Below are 6,000 nucleotides of genomic sequence, written 5' to 3' on the forward strand. Positions count from 1 at the left end.
TAAAACGCTTTAAATTAACTACTTTATGATGTTTGTAACTCCTATAACGAGTGAAAAGATGACCGGAGAAATATAACAGGCTAAACTAACGCTTGGAACAGGTGCGCGCCGGTGTCCTCTAGGCTCATGACGCAGCTCCCAAAGAATGACTAGCTTCAGGGTTTTTTAATTTATAGGGCCTGTGAACGCGCAATCGAGCCCGTTGGAATCGTCATCACGTAAAGGCATCCAGGGGAAGACGTAAGAAGTGTCCGTATAGTCATAGCAATAACAGTGCCCTTTTAACTGACTTCAGAACAGTGGCCAACATTTCTGAAATCTGACTCCATGTCAGGGAAATTGCTGTAGAATGGGCTCTGTTCCACTTAGAGACAAAATTTCAACTCCTATAGAAACTATAGATTGTTTTCTATCCAATAATAATAATAATATGCATATTGTACGATCAAGGATTTTGTGGGAAGCCGTTTCAAAAATTACCCAATTAGCATAAATAGTCTCAACAGCGCCCCCATCCTCAACAGGTTTTAAGGGTTGATCCGAATGTACTAACAACAGCAGTCAAGCACCCAAGCTAACTTGCTAGCTACCTCCAGACATCTAGCAGAACTGGTTAGGCTGTTATGTTATCCAGACTGTTGGTGACTGCAACTGTGCTGTCAGATTGTCCTTTGGAAATTCATAGCGTTTTGCGTTCAGAGTGCACAGCAGACGCTCTGGCCAATGAGTTTACTGACATTTACTGACACCGGCTATATTCAACGAGTGTTGAGCATTCGTAAATTCATCAGTTATTCTGCGCTCTCTGGCACACTCAGGCGAGAGTGATCTGAAATTGGAGTAGATGGCCAGACAATTTGCGAACGCACCTGAAATGGTTACTTGCATAGTGGAGTCTTTCGGTAAGACATGTAGCTAGCTAGGTAAACAATGAACCATAATCACAGCTGATGACATTACTACCCTGCATGAATCTGCAGGTAGCTAAGCAAACAGGTTCAATGTTAGCAAGCTAAAATTAGGCTACAGCTAGTCAAGTAAATTTCTCTTTCTGTCAAAATTAGAAACATGTAATATATGATAATGTAGCTAGCAGACTATCTTACCCGTATACCACATTCATGTTTGGATGCTTCTCCTGTCGGATGCCATAGTTGCCCTTAGTTTGAAGATGTAATACGGAAGCTATCAAACTCGAATTCCACTTATGCAGTTTTAATACATGATATTTTAAAAAAGCAGCGTTAGGCAGGATTAACTAGACATACTGACCAGCTCAAATAGACAGAAGCGTGCTACATGGCAGGCCAATCCGAACTCATCTCTCGGCATGTCCAGCCCACACATTATCTCAGCCAATCATGGCTAGCGGGAAGGTTGCTGACTTTTTCTTTTGATAAACAAACAAGGCTCGTAATTTAACAATTGTATTTGTTTTTTTCAGATGTCATACACATTTGTTATTAAGGCACATGAAAGTTCACATGTTCAAGAAGGGATTTCTGCCAAAAAACACATTTTGATTAAAAAATAAAAGTTTACGTTCAAACTGCTCTCCTGCGAAGTAGTGACCCATGACATACGCATTGTTTCCTGAAACTGGTCACATATACAGTAGGCATACATTGAAAGCTCTTACAATAGTCAATGGTTACATTTCTCTAAAACAGGCTATAGAATACATGTGCACCACCAAGTCAGAACAGTAGGTGAAATTAGGAGAGGAAACGGGACCAAATTATTAGGGTGAGGCATATGGGCTACTAACAGCTTATTAGACAACATACACTTAGTATTACTTTCTTAGCTACAGTATATATCTCCCTGGCATACTACATAATTTATGCAGCAGCATACAATACATTTTTGGACACACTTGAACAAGGTGGCGCAGTGTTTCCTACGTGGGCAAATTTTCTCATCAAAATCTGTCGTTCTCTGGATTTATGGTGCTTTCAAGACAACTGGGAACTCTGAAAAAAACAAGGTTGAATCATGACGTCTTCAGGTTGGAGCTCTGAGTTCCCAACTTGTAATTCCGAGTTAGAGGACCGTTCAAAACGTATTTTCCCAGTCGGTGCATTTTTTTTAACAGAATTCCCAGTTGTCTTGAACTCATTGCAATCAGATTTCCCAGTTGTGAGTTTCCAGTTGTTTTGAGCATGGCAGAAGTCATGCTGGATTGACACCATGGCCAATGTTGAATGTTTATCCGTTTAAGCTTGGAAAAGAGACCCTTACATCCAGACTTGGGACCACATACCCACTCCACTGAATAGCATGCTAGTGATTGCTTTGCAATGCTTACAGTTAGACACTGATTCCTTCCAAACCACTCATTGTTGAATTTGCAATTTCCAACTTGTTGTGTAGTGTTTATGTCTAATGGCTGATGAGCACCGATACGTTTTATCTATAGTTTCCCTGCATAATTTCTCTTCATATGACAAGGATTAAAAAGGATTTGCCAGTAGAGTGTTGACTTGATTCATGATGATGACTGCTAGCTTGCTAGCTAAGATTTTGAAAGTATGATGTTGACATGATCAGCCCAATCAAAGCTGTTGTAGATATAACGTGATTTGACGTTGTTTTATCTGTTGCCAATGACCTTGAGTTTTCTTGGATGGGCACTTCTAATGTAAATCTATGGCAGCACCAAAGGGGCTTGAATTTTCCAGCTTTACCCTTAGATTTGACGGTGACGTAGTGTCCCCATGAGTGACAGAACACTGAGCCAATAACGGCGCAACTAGAGAACATTACCAACCCCTACGCTCCGTATTTTTCTCTGGCTGCCCCACCACCACAGAAAGCACTTAGCTACAGTAGGCTGAAACACCTGAATTTTGGAGCTGCCTTCTTCAAGAAAACAAACTGTTTGCAAACTGATATGTGACATATATTAATGCCAAAATAACACCCTTTGCAAGAAGGGTGGGGCTCAAAACAGGTCCTGCCCTGAATGACGGGTCGCCACTGCTTGTCAAAGTGCAATTGTTACCTTGTAAAGAGTAGGAGAGTAAGGGAGAGAAGAAGAAGCAAGACAACACAATGTACTGGGACAAGAAGGTAGAGAGGGGAAAAAGAAAAAAAGACATTCAGGGACTGTTGCCATGGTGTCTATCTATTCATCTGGTTCTGTAAGTCTCCAGACAACTGCATAATGATTAGACCTACCATGCTGACTTGGAATTCAATATATAAATCATTGCATGTAAATATCAATCAATCAATCAAATTTATTCATAAAGCCCTTCTTACATCAGCTTATGTCACAAAGTGCTGTACAGAAACCCAACCTAAAACCCCAAACAGCAAGCAATGCAGGTGTAGAAGCACAGAGGCTAGGAAAAACTCCCTAGAAAGGCCAGAACCTAGGAACAAACCTAGAGAGGAACCAGGCTATGAGGGGTGGCCAGTCCTCTTCTGGCTGTGCCGGGTGGAGGTTATAACAGAACATGGCCAAGATGTTCAAATGTTCATAGATGACCAGCAGGATCAAATAATAATAATCACAGTGGTTGTCAAGGGTGCAACAGGTCAGCACCTCAGGAGTAAATGTCAGTTGGCTTTTCATAGCCGATCATTCAGATTATCTCTACCGCTCCTGCTGTCTCTAGAGAGTTGAAAACAGCAGGTCTGGGACAGGTAGCACGTCCAGTGAACAGGTCAGCACCGGAGCAGCAGCACGACGATCAGGCCAGGTATTTCTGAGGCATGGTCCTAGGGCTCAGGACCTCAGAGAAAGAAAAAAAGAAAGAATAAAAGAGAAAAAGAGGGAGAGAATTAGAGCGAGCATGCTTAAATTCACACAGGACACCGGATAAGACAGGAGAAATACTCCAGATATAACAAACTGACCCTAGCCCCCCGACACAAACTATTGCAGCATAAATACTGGAGGTTGAGACAGGAGGGATCGCGAGACACTGTGGCCCCGTTCGACGAACCAAAGAAGAAGGATATAACCCCATCCCCTTTGCCAAAGTACAGCCCCCACACCACTAGAGGGATATCTTCAACCACCAACCTATCATCCTGAGATAAGGCCGAGTATAGCCCACAAAGATCTTCCCCACGGCGCAACCCAGGGGGGGGCGCCAACCCGACAGGAAGATCACGTCAGTGACTCAACCCTCTCAAGTGACGCACCCCTCCTAGGGATGGCGTGGACGAGCACCAGTAAACCAGTGACTCAGCCCCTGTAATAGGGTTTGAGGCAGAGAATCCCAGTGGAGAGAGGGGAACCGGCCAGGCAGAGACAGCAAGGGCGATTCGTTGCTCCAGTGCCTTTCTGTTCACCGGTTGCAGTGCATATCATGACTTCTCTTACATTTCCCATTGAATAGCTTAATGTAGAATATTTCCAGACTATAGAATCATGGTCAGTCAATTCAAATGCACGCCTGAGAGAAAAGAACACCTGAATGTTTTAAAAAGAGTAGCAAGAAAGCAGAGAGGAAAAGGGGGGGCTTTATCTATTCAGGCTCCAAAAGACAGGAAGAGGAGGAGAGAGAAAGACGTAGAGGAAGTGAGTGAGAGAGATAGAGAGAGAGAGACAGGGATGAATAGTGAGTAAGCAAGAGAGAGGGAGTTTTTGCTATTCGGGCTCCATGGGACATGGAGGGAAGGAGAGAGAGGAAGGCTTCGTTTACACAGGCAGCCCAATTCTGATATTTTTTCCCACTAATTGGTCTTGACAAATCACACCAGATCTTTTCACATCAGAACCTTTTCAGAGCTGATCCAAAGAGAAGGAGGAAGATGGAGAGATGCAGAGAGGAAGAGAGAGAGAGAGAGTGATATTTTTCTGTTCGGGCTCCATTCTATCTAATTTTTAAAGACAGTGGGCTAATTCCTTGGCTAAGCTGCACCTGCCCCGAGGAACAACTGGATCATCCAATATGCATTCAACCCATTAGGAATGGAACTACTTACGTTTGCGCCACCAGAGAGGAGATTCCATTTCTATGGAGCTGAGGAGGGAAAGGCTGAAGACTCCCAGCGAATACAATAACAACATTAATAATAAAGACAGAGAGGCCGAGGGGACTGCAAAGAAAAGTCAATACAATGAATAAAAACTATAACCCTGGCTCTGTTCGAGAATGGAACCCTCAGTGTAGTTTCCCCTTTACCCCCCAACACGCATGCACATACACAAACACACACACACACACACACAACCAATCTACCCCCTCCCTACCACAGAGAAATATTTTTATTTATCCATTTTGTGGCGAGCAGCTGCTCTCTTTATTAAACTTTTATCATAAACCAGGTCAATATTGGCTGTTGTGTTGGTGGTTGGTTGGAGTGTATTCTGTTAGCATTTATTCAGATGTTATGCAGATGTCAAGCACCCCTGAAGTGGACTGAGCCTCACAAATTTTTCAAATTAGATTTAAAGGAGCAACATGTTATATTTTAGCCATACATTTTATTTCTTCATAGGTATTTGAAGGATAAAAATACCTCAAATGCATCAGTACTGCTTCCCATAATCCCCAAAACGTATGTTGCACGTCTTGCTGATGTTTTTGCTATTGTTGTCAAACTAGCGAATGAGAACCATCATCGATCAGGAAGATATAGCAAAATGATGGAAATTAGCGGTAAATTAGTAGCGTTATGTGGTGTTTAACAAATTATGTTGTACTCTTGTGGATTTCAATTCTCTTTCTATGTCAGATGTAATTGACATTTGGTGCTAGTTGCAGGTGGGAATGTTACAGGCAACTCCTTTAAGAATTTTGTCATATGTGACCGACTGGCTCGATTCGGACTTATGTAGCAAAATTTGTAATTGTGTTTTTTACATTGGATAATGGTAGACTCGACATGGTATACCATACACTACAGTTGAGGAACAATGGGAAAGTAATTCTGCTTTGAAAGTTGATAAACTTGAAACCTCATTTTTGAGAAAATGGTTTTGAATACTTTTGGTACACCTACTGGAGAGCTCTTCTTTGTCTACACCCATTCAGCATCGTT

This window comes from Salvelinus fontinalis, chromosome 2, assembly GCF_029448725.1.
Source record: "Salvelinus fontinalis isolate EN_2023a chromosome 2, ASM2944872v1, whole genome shotgun sequence".
NCBI lineage: Eukaryota > Metazoa > Chordata > Actinopteri > Salmoniformes > Salmonidae > Salvelinus > Salvelinus fontinalis.